The sequence below is a fragment of the Heloderma suspectum genome, chromosome 4 (genome assembly GCF_057233095.1).
Source record: "Heloderma suspectum isolate Gila_16-S chromosome 4, 16-S_ref, whole genome shotgun sequence".
Taxonomy (NCBI): Eukaryota; Metazoa; Chordata; class Lepidosauria; order Squamata; family Helodermatidae; genus Heloderma; species Heloderma suspectum.
Window position 1 is genome coordinate 113,918,131 of NC_139461.1, and position 17,129 is coordinate 113,935,259.

Here is a 17,129-nt window from a genome sequence, read left to right on the forward strand (position 1 = left end):
GAACCTCTTGTTGGCTGTTACTGTTAAGATGGCTGATCTGCATCAAGAGGCTCTAGGCCTCCACTGTGTTTTTACAGTCTAAATGGTTTAAGTTCATTGGTATGATGTATCTGTTCTCAGTGAAAGTCAGAGAAGGCTATTGAATCTCTTACAACAGGATCCTGAGCACCAAGTAACAGCATGGGAGATGTGTAAGCATGGAGGGGAATCTTGATGATGATGATTATTATTATTTTAGCCTGGTTCCCATTCCACCTTAGCTATACTTCTCAGAGAAGAGGTGAGAGGGATGGAGCTCTGCCTGCTGAGCTTCTGCCTGGTTATGCACTGGTTGACACACGCTACACTACTTTGTGCAATAAGTGAATAAGTGGCTTATTCCAAAAAATATTTTGAGAGACAGAAGAACCACTGTCGGATCCAGCTTTACCCTGGATCAACTTCACTGGTGGAAGCAAACTTCCCCTTCCCCCCCCTTCCCCACGGCAGCTCCCACCAGCCCCCTGAAAATGGTACAGGAGGAGTAAGGAGACCGTGCTGAATAGGGAGAGGGGGGAATCCTAAAAAATTAGTTGGAGGACCTCCTGCAAGTGGAGCCCTTCCTCTTAGCCAAGGCAGATCTTGGATCCAACCGCTGAGGATATTTACATAGCAAGAGAGGTGGCAAATAGCTAATGGGATGTGCTACTTAGCAGCTTGTGAGTAGCAAAATTGCTTTGTTGCCTTTGGAACACCATGACAAACCTCTTTTCACTCTCAAAGAAGTTTCAAGGAGGACTTTGTTCATCTCTAGCTCCTGCCTCACACTGACAATGCTACAGCTGTGCCAACCAACTTCAACTTCTTAGCTAGAGTTCTCTTTTCTATGATCGCTGTCAGGTCTTCACAGACCGCTCATCTATACTTTGCACCATGTGGTCTCTAATACGTTACACTATTTACCTACATCTCTGGAGGCAACTAGAGTAAAGTATTAGGTGAAAATTACCCACTTAAATGTAGAAACAAGAAAATCACAAGGGTTTTCTTGCAGGGGGAGAGGATAATTAGGGCACTGCCAGTGAGTGGGTTGCTGCAGCTGCTAGTAAAGCATCTGGAGACTACCCAGCCTCTTCCTGACTATCTTTGAAGAGGAATATCACATACAGAATGTGAAGACTTTCTGGCAAAGATAGTAAAAGGAGCCTTCCAAGGTTCCTAAAGGAGCACACCATTTCCATCGTGAGGCTTCTGGGGACATTGGTCATGGGAGTGGGATGTGGGGAGAGAGCCTGTATCCCTCCTGATGTTGTTGAACTCCAGCTCATATCAGCTCCAGCTGCACTGAAGGATGATGGGAGATGTAGTCCAGCAACATCTGAAGAGCCACAGAAAATGGCAGACAACTCTAGCATGTAGGCAAGCTACATGCTCTCACATTTCTCATCTCCTGTCTGCCCTTCCACTGTAGCCACAGCTATCGTCTTCTCATTGGCTGGGGCCCAAGTCCCAAGGTTGCATGGAGCCAATTTGGGTGGGTTGGGGATGAGTAATAGGAAAACATGGGGGCTGGTGCTTACCTCTTACAAGCAGCACACTTGGTCATCTAAACATTTGTTATGCCTGCCAGCCATCCCCAATGTTCTTGCTGCATGCACCTGCTCACACAGATGCACTGTGAGCATGTCTAAAGGTCACTGCTGCAATGCACCAAAATACTGATTTATTGCTTGCTTGATTTTGCTTAAAATATTTCTATACTGCCCTTCATTATCAAATCACAGGGCAGTGTACAAAATTCATTAAAGCAACAATTAAAATACACAGATTAAAAATAAACCAAAAATCCATTAAGCTAGGCATTAAATCAGCAAACACCTGTGATCAGAACTATGTATCTCCAGCTTCTGTTGAAGATCTCAACAGTTTTCTCCAGAGCTGGATCCAGAGATGACATTTCAATGTGTGCCCAAGATCCAGCAAGGACACTTCCACAGTGGGCTCATCATCACAACAACACTATATTCCCCTACACACCTTCACATGTTTTAATGGGGGAGAGGGCTGGAACTTTAAAAGACTTGTAATGTGATCATTGTCACCTCCCTGCCACCTCCTTCATCCTTGTGCCCTCCACTAGGGATGGTCATGATGACATGTCTCCCAGTGCCCCTGATGATGAAAGAGGCCTGCCTTTTCCCTCTCTCAAGGCTCACCTAGCAGCTCACTTGCCTCCTTTGCCCTTAATGACATATCGGACTTCCCAAGGAGGGAGTACACTGAGAGGACCCCAGTCTCTCATATCCACAGCTGGGGACTGTGTATTGCCAGCAAAGCTTTCTTCACAAATCCTTTCTGCTGGTCTTCTGTGAAGATCTTCACAAACACCAAGGAGTTGCATTAGTAAGAGAGTGTGCCAGAAGATATGTTTATGTTGTTTAGCACTAGAATAGAACCCAGCCCCCCAAAATCTTGCAAGAGTGCTCCTCTTTAGGATTCCAGCCAGCAAGAAACCAGGAGGCTTGCAGTGCTGTTTGGGGCTCAGAAAGAGAGACGAGACTTCAAGAGGAGTGAGAGGGAAAAGAACACCCTTTTCCCTCCACCTGTGATGTGATAGTATATATTTAAATGTTGGAACTCACTGAGAGTTCCAAATAGGAAGAGGCACTCAGTCAGCTGGTGCTACAGATTAGACACCATAACCAGAAAAACATGTAAGGACATGTACAGTAATGTTTAATCTGCAAATAGAGCCTGGGGTTATTGAGAACCTGCCTTCAGAAAAGGCAACCTGGAACAATAACACAACCGCCTCCTTTTAAAACTTTCCTTTTCTGTCATAGGACACTCAAGGCATCTCCTTTGGCTACAATGTTGTTGTTGTTGTTCAGTCGTTCAGTCGTGTCCGACTCTTCGTGACCCCATGGACCATAGCACGCCAGGCCTTCCTGTCCTGCGCTCTCTCCCGGAGCGTGCTCAAGTTCATATTCATTGCATCCGTGATGCTATCTAGCCATCTCATCCTCTGCCGTCCCCTTCTCCTTTTGCCTTCAGTCTTTCCCAGCATCAGGGTCTTTTCCAGGGAGTTTTCTCTTCGCATTAGGTGGCCAAAATATTGGAGCTTCAGCTTCATTATCTGTCCTTCCAATGAGCACTCAGGGTTGATTTCCTTTAGGATGGACTGATTGGACCTCCTTGCAGTCCAGGGGACTCGTAAGAGTCTTCTCCAGCACCACAGTTCGAAAGCATCAATTCTTCGGCGCTCAGCCTTCCTTATAGTCCAGCTCTCACAGCCATACATTACTACTGGGAAAACCATAGATTTGATTAGACGGACCTTTGTCGGCAAGGTGATGTCTCTGCTTCTTACTATGCTGTCTAGGTTTGCCATAGCTTTCCTCCCAAGGAGCAAGCGTCTTTTAATTTCATGGCTACAGTCACCGTCTGCGGTGATCTTGGAGCCCAAGAAAGTAAAATCTGTCACTGCTGCCATTTCTTCCCCTTCTATATGCCAGGAAGTGATGGGGCCAGATGCCATGATCTTAGTTTTTTTAATGTTGAGTTTCAAACCAGCTTTTGCACTCTCCTCTTTCACCCTCAACAAGAGGCTCTTGAGATCCTCTTTGCTTTCTGCCATTAGGGTGGTATCGTCTGCATATCGGAGGTTGTTGATAATTCTCCCGGCAATCTTAATTCCGACCTCTGATTCATCCAACCCGGCATTTCTCATGATGTACTCTGCATATAAGTTAAATAAGCAGGGTGACAATATGCAGCCTTGTCATACTCCTTTCCCAATTTTGAACCAATCGGTTGTTCCATCTCTGGTTCTTACTGTTGCTTCTTGACCCTCGTACAGGTTTCTCAGGAGACAGGTAAGGTGGTCTGGTACTCCCATCACTTTCAGAATTTGCCACAGTTTGTTGTGATCCACACAATCAAAGGCTTTAGCGTAGTCAATGAAGCAGAAATAGACGTTTTTCTGGAATTCTCTTGCTTTCTCCATGATGCAGCGAATGTTGGCGATTTGATCTCTAGTCCCTCTGCCTCTTCTAAACCCAGCTTGTACTTCCGGTAGTTCTCGGTTCGCATACTGCTGAAGCCTAGCTTGTAGGATTTTGAGCATCACCTTGCTGGCATGTGAAATGAGCGCAATTGTGCGGTAGTTTGAACACTCTTTGGCGTTGCCCTTCTTTGGAATTGGAATGTAAACTGACCTTTTCCAGTCTTGTGGCCACTGTTGAGTGTTCCAGATTTGTTGGCATATTGAATGCAGCACTTTAACAGCATCATCTTTTAGGATTTTAAATAGCTCGGCTGGAATACTGTCATCTCCGCTAGCTTTGTTGTTACTAATGCTTCCTAAGGCCCACTTGACTTCACTCTCGAGGATGTCCGGCTCAAGTTCAGTGACCGCACTATCATGGCTATCAGGGACATTCAGATCTTTCCTGTATAGTTCTTCTGTGTATTCTTTCCCCCTCTTCTTAATCTCATCTGCTTCTGTTAGGTCCCTGCCTTCTTTGTCCTTTATCATGCCCGTCTTTGCACAAAACGTTCCCTTGAGATCTCCAATTTTCTTGAAGAGATCTCTAGTCTTTCCCATTCTGTTGTTTTCCTCGATTTCTTTGCATTGTTCATTTAAGAAGGCCTTCTTGTCTCTCCTTGCTATTCTCTGGAACTCTGCATTCAGTTGGGTATATCTTCCCCTTTCTCCCTTGCTTTTCGCTTCCCTTCTTTCGTGAGCTACTTGTAAAGCCTCATCAGACAGCCACTTGGCTTTCTTGCATTTCTTTTTCTTTGGGACGGATTTCGTTGCTGCCTCCTGAACAATGTTACGGACCTCCGTCCATAGTTCCTCAGGCACTCTGTCTATCAGGTCTAATCCCTGAAATCTATTCCTCACCTCCACTGTATATTCATCAGGGATATGATTTAGGTCATACCTGAAAGGTTTAGTGGCTTTCCCTACGTTCTTCAATTTAAGCCGAAATTTTGCAAGAAGCAGCTCATGATCTGAGCCACAGTCAGCTCCAGGTCTTGTTTTTACTGACTGTATGGAGCTTCTCCATCTTTGGCTGCAAAGGACATAATCAATCTGATTTCGATATTGACCATCTGGTGACGTCCATGTGTAGAGTCGCCTCTTGTGCTGTTGGAAAAGAGTGTTTGCTATGATCAGCATGTTCTCTTGGCAAAACTCTATTAGCTTTTGTCCTGCTTCATTTTGTACACCAAGGCCATGCCTGCCTGTTATCCCGGTGATTTCTTGACTTCCTACTTTAGCATTCCAATCCCCTATGATGAAGAGGACATCTTTTTTTGGTGTTAGTTCTAGAAGGTGTTGTAGGTCTTCATAGAACCGATCAACCTCAGCTTCTTCGGCCTCAGTGGTTGGGGCATAGACTTGAATTACTGTGATGTTGAATGGTTTGCCTTGGATTCGTACTGAGATCATTCTATCATTTTTAAGATTGTACCCCAGTACTGCTTTTCCCACCCTTTTGTTGACTATGAGTGCTACTCCATTTCTTCTAAGGGATTCTTGCCCACAATAGTAGATATGATGGTCACCTGAATTAAATTCGCCCATGCCTGTCCATTTGAGTTCGCTGACTCCCAAGATGTCGATGTTCAATCTTGCCATCTCATGTTTGACCACCTCCAGCTTACCTTGATTCATTGATCTGACATTCCAGGTTCCTAAACAATATTGTTCTTTACAGCATCGGATTTTCTTTTCACCGCCAGACACATCCACAGCTGAGTGTCCTTTCGGGTTTGGCCCAGCCGCTTCACTCTTTCTGGCGCTACTTGGAAATACCCTCTGCTCTTCCCCAGTAGCATATTGGACACCTTCCGACCTGAGGGGCTCATCTTCCGGCGTCATCTCTTTTAGCCTTGTGATACGTTCCATGGGGTTTTCTTGGCAAGAATACTGGAGTGGGTTGCCATTTCCTTCTCCAGTGGACCACATTTTGTCAGAACTCTCTGCCATGACCTGTCCGTCTTGGGTGGCCCTGCACGGCATAGCTTATGGCTTCACTGAGTTACGCAAGCCCCTTCGCCACAACAAGGCAGTGATCCATGAAGGGGTTGGCTACAATATTGTCATTCAAATCTAATTACAGCTGCCACAGAGGGATGTTCTTATTTTTCCCACCCTGCAGAGATCTGTGTAAGCCAGTAACTCCTGGCTGTATTCTGCTTCCCGGCACCAAAGATCTTCAGCTTCATCTATGCTCAGCCCTGACAGGGAGACACCAGAAGCTAAATTTGTGCTGCTCGCAACATAATGGGATGTTCTGACACAATGGCTTGGGATCTTTCCATTCCCTTTGGATGACAAATGCCATTGGTGCAGAAGCCTGTGAAATACCCCCAGGTTTCCCTCCGAGGGGATTATCCTGAAGTGGCTCATGTCTAGTTGAAGCAAGACTTGAGAAACAGAGCCTTAAGTCTGGCTTCTGAGAGGAAAACTCAACGAGTCCGTGGGCTCATTTCCTACTTCTGTCTTTGTCTGTGGAGTGGGGGAAAGTGCAACAAGGAGCATAGAGCTGATCCCTTAAGAATTGTAATGGAGATTTATATTAGCTCTTTGGGACAAAACATGACCCCACAAGAAGAGGCTGCTGGTTTCACCCTTTCCAGCTTACTCACCCCTCTGTTGGAGCATGCGCTCCTGAAAGCAACAGATGCCTTCCCTGACCTGATGGTTCACATCATCTCCAGCCACCATGATATATGATACAAACTCTGCCACATAATGCCTTAAGACAGGGTGTTGGTCAGATGTCTAGTGGGAAAGAGAACAAGACCAATCTCTACCCAGGCTTCTCTGGCAGCTCCTCCCTTTGCTTTAATTGATCCCCATCCTGCAAATCCATGGGTAGGACAAACCTTCAGCAGGAGCTCCCTACAAGTGTCTGAATTTTGGCAGGGAAGATGATAAGATGAATATCAGCCCTAGAAGTGCATTGCCAGGAGGAGACACGTCCTTTTCAGCTGAAGTCCCTTTCAGCTGAAGGTGGCACGAGAGAGTTGGACTAAGATGAGAAAACATCTAGTCCAAAATATCCCAAAGGAAGTGCTCAGCCAGTACGGCCCGGAAGTGCCCAGTGAGGGAAGTACACCAAGGAGAAATATCCTGACTAACAGCCTTGGTGGGGCAACAGGACATTGCATAGAAGAAGATACCTCATCCACTTCAACTAATGGCTTTTTAGTATTCTTCCCCTCTTGCAGCTAGGAGGATGGAACAATTTTCAAAAACAAAGCCAGCCCTGCCATGCAGCATAATAGTAGGTTAATGCTGTTATAATAACCAACAGTCACAAACTAGGGAGCCAGCTTGAATGTTATCCAGAAGGCGTCTTTGTGCCAAATTATACTTTAAAAGGGGAGGGTCTAGAGCTCTTTATTTTAAGCCCCGTTCTGCAGTTTATAATGAAAAGTATGGATTTCAAATGGAGTCTGTAAGTCCAATTAAACAAAATCCAACTTACATTTAAGTAAGAAAATAGGGGGGGGGGATGTGGCTCCAGGAACTTGTGCAGCCATGTCAGTAGGGTTACTTCTGAGTAAGCTGCATAGGATGATAGCTTATAGCAGCTGCAGTTCTAGCCTCCCATCCCTTTTTCCAGAGGCATTTTGTTTAATTGGACTTACTATATGTCAGAATAGAGTGACTCACCTTAATGAAATCTGTGACAATAGGATATATGGTAGGTTAAACTACACCAGTAAAGCTCGCATAAACAGATGTGCCTTCAGTGTGCACCAAAAACTAAGAATTGTCGCTGCATGTCAAATCTCAGGGGGAAGATTATTCCACATAGTTTGCATGATGCTTCACCCTGTGGAACTGAGAGGCCTAATGCTAGTATTACCAGTCCACTACCACCACCAGGGGAATTTTCTCCCTTTAGCCTGTATCCACAAGAATACCAGCAAAACTATGTTGCTGCTGTATAGCCTGTCACTTCCAGTTTGCATGGGTACTGACCTCCACCAAGCCACACTGGATAAATAACAATGTGTTTATTTCTTTTCCTTAAGGAACAGTAACAGCAGGTCACATTCCTTCAAAGCCAGGTAAAATTATAAACCAGCACATACAAAGATGTCCCCCAATAACTGTCATACCTGCCCTTGGAACCCCACTGGCCAATCCTAACTTGGTAAAGAAGCCCAATCACAATGCACCATCACTACATTAATCCAAGCAATAAATATAATCTGCTGAGATTTCATAACAACAGTTCCCCATTTCACCACAGTGGGCACCACCACACTAAATGTTCTGCTCAGAACAAGTGCAGAGCGGACCTCAGGAGCATGTTCTGGGCATCACCCAGAACGTCTCACCTGATGACCTCAAGGATCAAATGGATCTATAGGGAAGAAAGTAAATTCTCTCCCTCTGAAAACTAAGACATTAATGTCTTGCCTCTCCATCTTGTTGGAGAGCTAGTGTAATGTTGTAGCCAGGATAACAAACTATGAACTGGGAAGTCCCTTGGACAAATATCACCTCTGTCTAGAACCCTGTGGGGGCCCTTAGGAAACTGCTACCTCTCTGCCTCCATTTCCTTATCCTTATGGAATAGTGAAGGAATACTACTTGTCTACCTTGCAATGTTGTTGGAAGGCAGGGGTGAGTAACCTGTTACCCCTCAGATGTTGTTAGATTACAACCCTTGGATTTGGATTCCTGCATTGAGCAGGGGGTTGGACTCGATGGCCTTGTAGGCCCCTTCCAACCCTACTATTCTATGATTCTATGACCCCCATCATCCCTGACCATTGGCTGTGCTGGAGCTGGAGTCTAACAACATTTGGAGGGCCACAGGTTCTTCAGCCCTGTTGTAAGGGCTACTGAGATAATGTATGGAAAGGATTTTGAGCTGTAATCATGCCATTCCATATGTGTCTACTCCAGGGCCGACACTACCATTAGGCAGTGTGAGGCAAGTGCCTCAGGTGGCAGATACTGGGGGGCCGCAGTGGCAGCCCTGTGGCCAATTCTCCTGAACCCCCCGATCATTCTCCTCTGTTAGAGAACAGAGTCATCTGTCTCTTGCTTTCCCTAAACTAGCGCACTGCCCTCAGGTGCAGTGGAGGACACTGTCCTGTCACCAGTGTTGAAGTAAAATTCAATTGCCAGTCCAGTTTGCTTCTGTACATGGAATTGGGGTTGTGGGTGGGGCATTGCCCTTTCCTTCAGGAAGCAAAATGTCTCGGGCCAGCCCTGGTCTACTCAGACATAAGTCCCACTGAATTCAATGGAGCTTACTGTCAGATAAGTGAGCATAGGATTGCAACCTAAATGTTTTCATTACTTAAATCAGAAACAACCTTTGTGACATTCCACTGGAGAAGGCAGGACTGAAGTCTGTCAATTTTGACTGAGCAAGAAGAAGTCATGATGGAACAAGGACTTTACACATCCAATTTTTGGTGCCTCATATTCGAAGATGGTAGCTATGCAAACAAACGGCAAGGAAAATAGAGCAAAGACGTCTGTGAATTGTCTTCAAGCAAACTCTCGAGACATTTTGTTTTTCAAGATATGCAAGAAATACCAAAGAAACTATTTCATTTTCTTAACATAGCAATAGCATCTATTTTCTAGGCTTTTAAGCAAGGAGATGTTATTGTCAAAACTGAAAATGTTACAGGGTGCAGGGTGGGGGTGATCCCTTTATAAATGCAGCTTGTTTCCAAGGCTAGGCTGGTTGCCTAGGAAACTGCAGAAGGTGGAATCTGATTGAATGTGTGGCCAGACTGAGCGTCAGGGCTGTGGGCAGCGTTTCAATGAAGGAGGGCGGGTGTCTCTGTAGAAGTAAAAGGAGACCTAGAAAAAGGGAAGCAAAAAATAAAAATATTGAGAACTAACGGCAATTTCTTTCCTAGCAGAGAATGTGAAATTGTGTATTAGGGAAGCCATATATGAAATGTACGAGAGGAATAAGTTAAGTATGCCTTATTGAGAATAATGGGGATATTGCTATTAAACATGATCGTTTCTACTCTCATTATATATGGAAGTGGTTGTTAGTGTTTAATTTCTTCCCTCTAACAATTTATTGTTTTCCTTTCCATTTTCTAGAGATTAGGTGGGGGATGGATGGTCTCCCCCCACACCTTTGTAAATATTTTCTTAAACCAAGAGATAGCAGTGTTGTTTGGAGAACAAGAAAACCTTCCCCCTGTGCACATGTGGATCTTTTTAATATCACTTCGCTGCTGGTATTCAGGGAGATAACCCAGTTTTGTTTTATATGGGATAGAAAAATATTTTTTCTATCTCATATATATATATATGAGAAAGATAGGCTAATAACAGAGTACTTCCAAAATATATTTAGTGTTAAATGTTTCAGCTTCTGCTCTCATCAGTAGCTGTGATGTTAAACTGATATTCAAGAGTAGCAGTTTGGAATGCTGGAAGATGAAAATTCCTAACCCAGTAGTGTGATTGGTTGAAAGCTTATAAATTGACCTCCAGGTTAAGGTCATATGGACTAAGCATTCTGAGTCTGTAGATGCAGAAGTTCTCCCTGTCAAGCATGTCAGTGTCTTTGGTTTGTTCAGTTAGAAGTATGGAATCTTTCCTATATATTTTTACTTGAGGCTGATTGCATCCAGAGCTTCCTTGTTTCTTTGCTGTTGTGCCACATCATAGTCCATGTACATTCCTATACATGGAATGTAAAAAACTTATGTAAAAAAAAAAAATATGTAAAAAAAAACAGTTCAGTTTTCTGATTGCATTTTCTCATTTATTTGAATATAGTGTTTTAATACTTGGATATTTTTTTAAAATGCATTTCAATCCTATACACAGTTATCCGGCAGTAAGGCCCATTGAAGTTAATGAGGCTTACTTCTGAGTAGACATGCATAGGACTGTGCTGTAATGTAACCTAAAACATTGAAGCCGATGGGCAATTGATAGCATTCATATCTTTCTAATTCTGGTTACCTGATACATGTTTATACAATTGTCCCCAAACAGTAACACAATCTGGGGCATGATACAGTAATGGAGATTCAGCTATGAGCCCTTCCCTGACAATTCAGTCTTAGACTTGTCTACTTAGAAGTAAGTCTATTGAGTTTAGTTGCTCTAAGATAAGTGTATATAGTCTTGCAGCCTAAAGGTGCTTTGGCAACTTTGGAGTCAGCTACATCACATCATTGCAATATGGGGGTGGAGGAACTAATATTTAGTGATCACTAATATTTATTCCTTTAAACAGTTAGACAAAACCCAAGGATGGCAGGTACTGCCTCAGGAGAGGTGTTCATTCCCCCACCCCTTCCACACATGAGGGAATGGCTCTTCTTCTAAGAGGTTGGCTAATGTGACATGGGCAGCCATCATCTAAAAGAGAAAGTAAGCTTTTTAACTTAAGGCTTCAGAATTACTGTTTCTTTATATGCAGATTCAAAATCCACTCATGGATTAGTCATAGGCCTAGTCATCACAATTTCCAAAGGAATTCCAATGGGTTGAGCAGGGCATGGCAGCTATAAATCGATCCATATTCTGGGGCTGAACATGTGCCTCCAAAGCATAAATCATTCAGAGGAACCAAGACAGACACAGAACCCATCAGCACACAGCATCCACCACTCCCCTGCTATTGTGCTTCTACGGTGTAGGCTTCAGTGCTGTGCTTCAGAAGCAGGGCTGGCCCAAGCCATTTTGCTGCCTGAGGTGATGGACAAGATGCAAAAAAGGCCAAGAAGACTGGCAGTTGCATCTTCCTTCAATGCCAGCAACAGGACACTGCCCCCGAGCGCAGCAGGCTAACTTAGAGGGCACAGGGCAGTCCACATGGCACACACAGCTCTATTCTCCAACACTCCACCATTGCTTTCAGCTTCCCAGCATCTGCCACCTGAGGCAGCTGCCTCACTCTACCTAATGGTAGGGTCAGTCCTGTTCATAAGTATTTATTAACAGGGCTGAGCTAACAATAATAGAATATACTAATATTCTTCTCTTTCCTGTATCTGGGAACATGGTTACCGATTCTTTGTCTTGAGACAAGGGAGCAATTGCTGTATTCTTATTTATTTGTTTGTTTGTTGCATTTCTATCCCGCCTTTTTTCCCCTTTCAAGGAACCCAAGGCAGCTTACATTCTCCTCCTCCTCCTCTCCATTTTACCCTCACAACAACAACCCTGTGAGGTAGGTTGGGCTGAGAGGCAGTGACTGGTCCAAAGTCACCCAGTGAGCTTCCATGGCCCAGTGGGGACTAGAACCTGGATCTCCCAGCTCCCAGACTTTTAAGAGAGAGGCATGCAAGGGCCACTGACACTGGGATATTCACATATAATACACTGCAACAGGGCTCCCAATTGAGCTGGGACCCTTTTCTATGGCATAATGAATAAGCTAGCCTTAAGTAAAGTAGATCTCATTTTCTAGGTACATGATGCCACTGTAGCTGCTTTGCCTTAGGCTGGGTGTCATCAGGGTCATATATAAAATCATATGATTATCCTTCTGTGCCTGTGGGGTCTGGCTGTCCTTCACCACCACTACCAAGATGATGTGCCTGGCAAATCCAATTCTGAAAGCCAAGTGACATGATCAGCCAAGCTACATGATAAGTGCTGCACTTGGTGAACCGTACCTCCTTCTGTAGACAGAGGTGTCACATGCTTAAATGCTCCCCCATTGTTATTTATTTATAAACCTCTGAATATCCCAAACCGCTGCCTCCAGCTGTAGATGTGTTGGGAAACCTGAAGTCAGTCTGGCATCCCAGCTTGTTTAGATACAGCAAAATATATGCATCGTATTATGCATGGTAACATATACATACTATTTCTCACATGGAAGTGAGCGCTATATAGGAAAGTATTATTTTAATAGACTAAGGGAGCAATCCTATCACTGCTAGATAGTGGCTAGATGGTCATAGGATATGGTGTTATCTGGGAACTGACCTTCCCCCCCTTCCATGCTGCCTCGTCCGTGCTCGCAAGTGGAGTGCGGAGCAGCCAAAAAGGGGCGTGGCTGGGGGCATTCTGGGGCAGGGAGGGTGGAAATGCCTGTATGACACATCCTATGTGTCATACAGCAGCCTCCTTCCCCGCTCCGTCCTCCCATGGATACAGCTGATTGCGGATAGGATTGCGCCCTTGAATTGTGCCTAATTTTGTGCTGAATTATTATTGTTGTTGTTATTATTATTTCTATACTGCCCCATAGTGAAAGCTCTGTGGGTGCTTTACAGAAGTTAAAACATTAAATACAATATGCAAAGTTTAAAAGCCATTTACATAAAAGCACAGAGACAACATATAACTTAAAACAACTTTGAACAGTCAGTCATAACTAAAGACACATCCAGGACTGATTAAAACTAATCATGTGCTGCCAAATGCGTGGGAAAAGATGTAGGTCTTAACCTGGCACCAAAAAGATAACAATGTTGGTACCAGGCGAACCTCATCAGGGAACTCATTCCACAGATTGGGGGTGGCACCACTGAGAAGGTCCTCTCCCTCGTTGCCGCCTTCCCAGCTTCCCTTGGAGGAGGCACACGGAGGAGGACCTTAGATGCTGAATGCAGAGTATGGGTAAGTTCATTTCAGGAGAGGTGTGCCATCAGATATTGCGGTCCCAAGCTGTGTAGGGCTTTATAGGTTAAAACCAGCACCTTGAATTGAGGAGCATACAGGGAGCCAGTGCAAGCAGGCCAGCCCTGCTTATATGTATGAAGCCACTTTCAGTGGGACTATTCTATAGCTCCTTTATATATCTTGAGGAAAGAAACAAAACAGAAGGAGTGGGTATAACAATAATGGAGCAAAACTGCCTCAAGCAAAGGGTAGAGCATCCCAACAGATCTGAATAATCAGTATTGGCAGTACTGAGTTGTATAAGAAATGAGACACGGGAGAGAGGATTACTCAGTGACTGTGGAAGGAATAAAGAAGATTCTGGAGGAAATGCTATGAAGATTTGCTGCATTTAAAAATAAAACAACATAATTTAACAGCATATCTGGCAATCTTAATCATCATGTCCTGAAATTACTAAATACTCGGTATAGTTGGTGACTCTTCGAGTAATGGATGGGGGAGGAAGCATGACATTTCACATATGAAACAACCCAATTTGATTTGAAATTCAGTCCCACTGTGTTCAATGAGGCTTCCCCCCAAGTGACCATAGGATTGCAGTTTTGCAGCCCCAGCCTATGCATATTTACTCTAAAGTAAGCCTTGTTGTGTTTAATCGGGCTTACTCCTAGGTACTTTGACTTACATGGGACTCAGCTCCACTAAATTCAGTAGGTCTTCCTTCCATATAAATATGCTTAGGCTCTATAGGCACAATAGCTCTGGGACAACGAGATCCAACGAGGAAAAAATAACTGGTTTCTTTTCAGCTCCTCCTATCCGAGTTTGCTGACCACACAGAAACTCAGAGCTACAGTCGAGCAGGGAATGAGCTGCTGTTGCTAATGGCAGGTGCATTGCTGAATCCTTGTTAAACTCTTCGCCCTTCAGATACGTGAAGAGTCCTGCATCGTTCCTCCAATCGCCCCCCACCCGTTCTATTCAAAGGAACATATTGCGATACAATTCACACCATCATTTTGCCACCCACTTCTTCCAATGTAGAAAAATCTGCAACAGAGTAACAATCCGTTACCCCCGCCTTCACTTGGCTTGGCTCAGTTTGCTGCGGGGGGTGGAATTCCCCCTTTTAGTGACAATCAGACAGCCCGATCTGGCAGAAGCAATCCGGCGGTACTGAGTCACCCATACCCCCTCCCGCGATTCTATTTCTCGAAAGCAGCTGTTGGCTCCGTTGCATGAAACCTGGCCTCTTTTTCCTGGAATATAGAAAGCTGACCGACCTCATCATTATCTAGAGATGGCCCTTTTAACAGAGGAGCCCTACGAAAATAAAGCAAGCTAGGGGACGACCCCCTCCCCGCTACACACACACAGCGCAGGGCGTGGACGGGGAAAGACAAGCATTTAGCGACAGTGCTTATTGGCTGTGAACGTCAAAGAAAGAAAGAGCTACCCGATCCTCTGAAACAGGCCCAAATAATGTACACCCCATGTTCTCCGTATCGGAGAAACGGTGTAAAACTCTCCAATCAGAATAAAATACATTTTGCATTTGCTCTCTGAAAGCTTCTCCCTTCTTAAAGTTCATCACTTTCTCCCTCCTCTTCCCAATCGTAACCTTTTTTTCAAAGTGTGCAAGACCGACTTTTGTCTTGAATGTTGCTTTGATCAAAAATAAAAGAGCAAAGTGAAGAAATGGTCGTGTTCGGCTGCAGCCCACGAACGAGGTCACTTATTCCAGATTCTTTGGAAGACTGCAGTTTAGATTAAAAAGGGGACTTCTAGTTATACCCCCCCCTCTTTTCCATACCCCTCCACGACATGAATTCAGTTCTTTAAACGAAATGCGGACCCAGTCCTCTAGTTCTGAACGAGTGAGCGAGCTATCCCATCAAGTCTTTCTCAAGAACCGAGTCACACCCCAAGAACTGTTGATCTGGCTAGGGATGGGATTTAAAAAATGCCCATTCTTTCGTTTGAGTCCAGATGCTCAGACGCCCAGGACAACTCGGAGAGGCCTGCTGATGGCGATGCAAGCCCTGGTATTAATAAAACAAGCCGCCAACTGTTAACAACCCCGCCTGCGAGGCTGAAGCCACAGTGGGAACTCAATCCGAGTTGTAAACGGGCATAGTTCGGGCTGCGTCGACGGGAAAGAAAGCAGCGGGGGACTCGATCCGGCAGGGCCTCACCAGCAGGCCTGGCTCCTGGAGGGAGGGGGAAGCACGTGGCGAGGACAGAAAAGGCGGAACTGCAGCAAGGGCCCCGCCGCGCTACCACCTTGCAGCGCTTGCTGCTGCAAAAGGGGGCGGATGCTGCTCTTAAGAAACAAAGGGGGTGGGGGAGTCGGAGGGCGCGGCTGGTTGCAGCAGCCGCTGGTGTTGATGGATGCTCGAGCCCAACGTGGTGGCTGCCTTCTCCCCCCGCCCCCATTAACCATCTCATTGTTCCCTGCCTGGTGGGAGCCAAGAACAAAGCGCTTCTTCTCCGGCCTTAAAAAAAAGAAAAGAAAAAGCAGGGCCGAGCCGCGTGCGACCGGAGCACCGAATCCCCTGGGTGAGAGCAGCGGGGTCGAGGACAGAGACCTACCGGGGGCAGCGGCAGGAGGAGGAGAGGATGGTTTCCACTCTTCTCCTGCCCATTGTACTTGATCGTCTCCTCTTACACGGCGAACATCGAGCCTCTTGGAATCACATCTCAGGGTGTCTTTTAAAACAACCCCCCCCCCCCACACACACACCAAGATTCAAATCAGAAATTCAAGGACTACAAGGAAATTACGACTTTGTACTCAAAAGGCCACGGAATACAGTCTGCTCGTCTTCCAAGCAGACGCCTTGAGGCACTTTGGGAAAAATCAAGGGAATGTTAAATCATAGACTCGCAAGGGGTCTACAAGACCATCGAGTCCAACCCCCCTGCTCAGTGCAGGAAGCCTGATTCCCAGGTGGTTTCCCATCCAAGTACTAAGCAGGGCTGACTGCTTAGCTTTCGAGATCAGACGAGATCGGGCCCACCCAGCCCTTAGAGACACATTTGATTCATGTGTTTCAAGAATCTAGTCCTTATTGTTGCGCATGGTGTGTATGAGTGTCCTTTAAAAGTGTGCTTATGAGTTTTCCCATGTAGGTGTGGTTGGTGACACTCCTGCCCCTGGAAAAGGAAACTTTGTTTAGTACTAGGACAGAATTTGATTATTTTTTCCCTGGCCTTGTTCTTGCGTATTTGGCACTGAATGGGGAAACCTGCTCGATTTCCGCGTGCCAAGCCGCTGCGAAAGGCAAAGCAGCAGGGCCAGTGAAAAAGATGGCAACCTACTTCGCCTTTGCGCTCTGCCAGTCCCCCACGCCAGAGCAGCAGGCACTGAGAAGGGTGGGGGCTTTGGCTGGCTTCTGGGTTGGCACCAGCCCCCGACCTTCCGCCATGCCCGCCGCGCTCCTGTTCCTCTGCCTTCTTGAGAGTCCCCTTCGCAGGGGGCGGGGGGGGGGCCTTCGGACACCCCCAGCCCCATTCAGCGTCTCCCTCCGCATTACGTCAC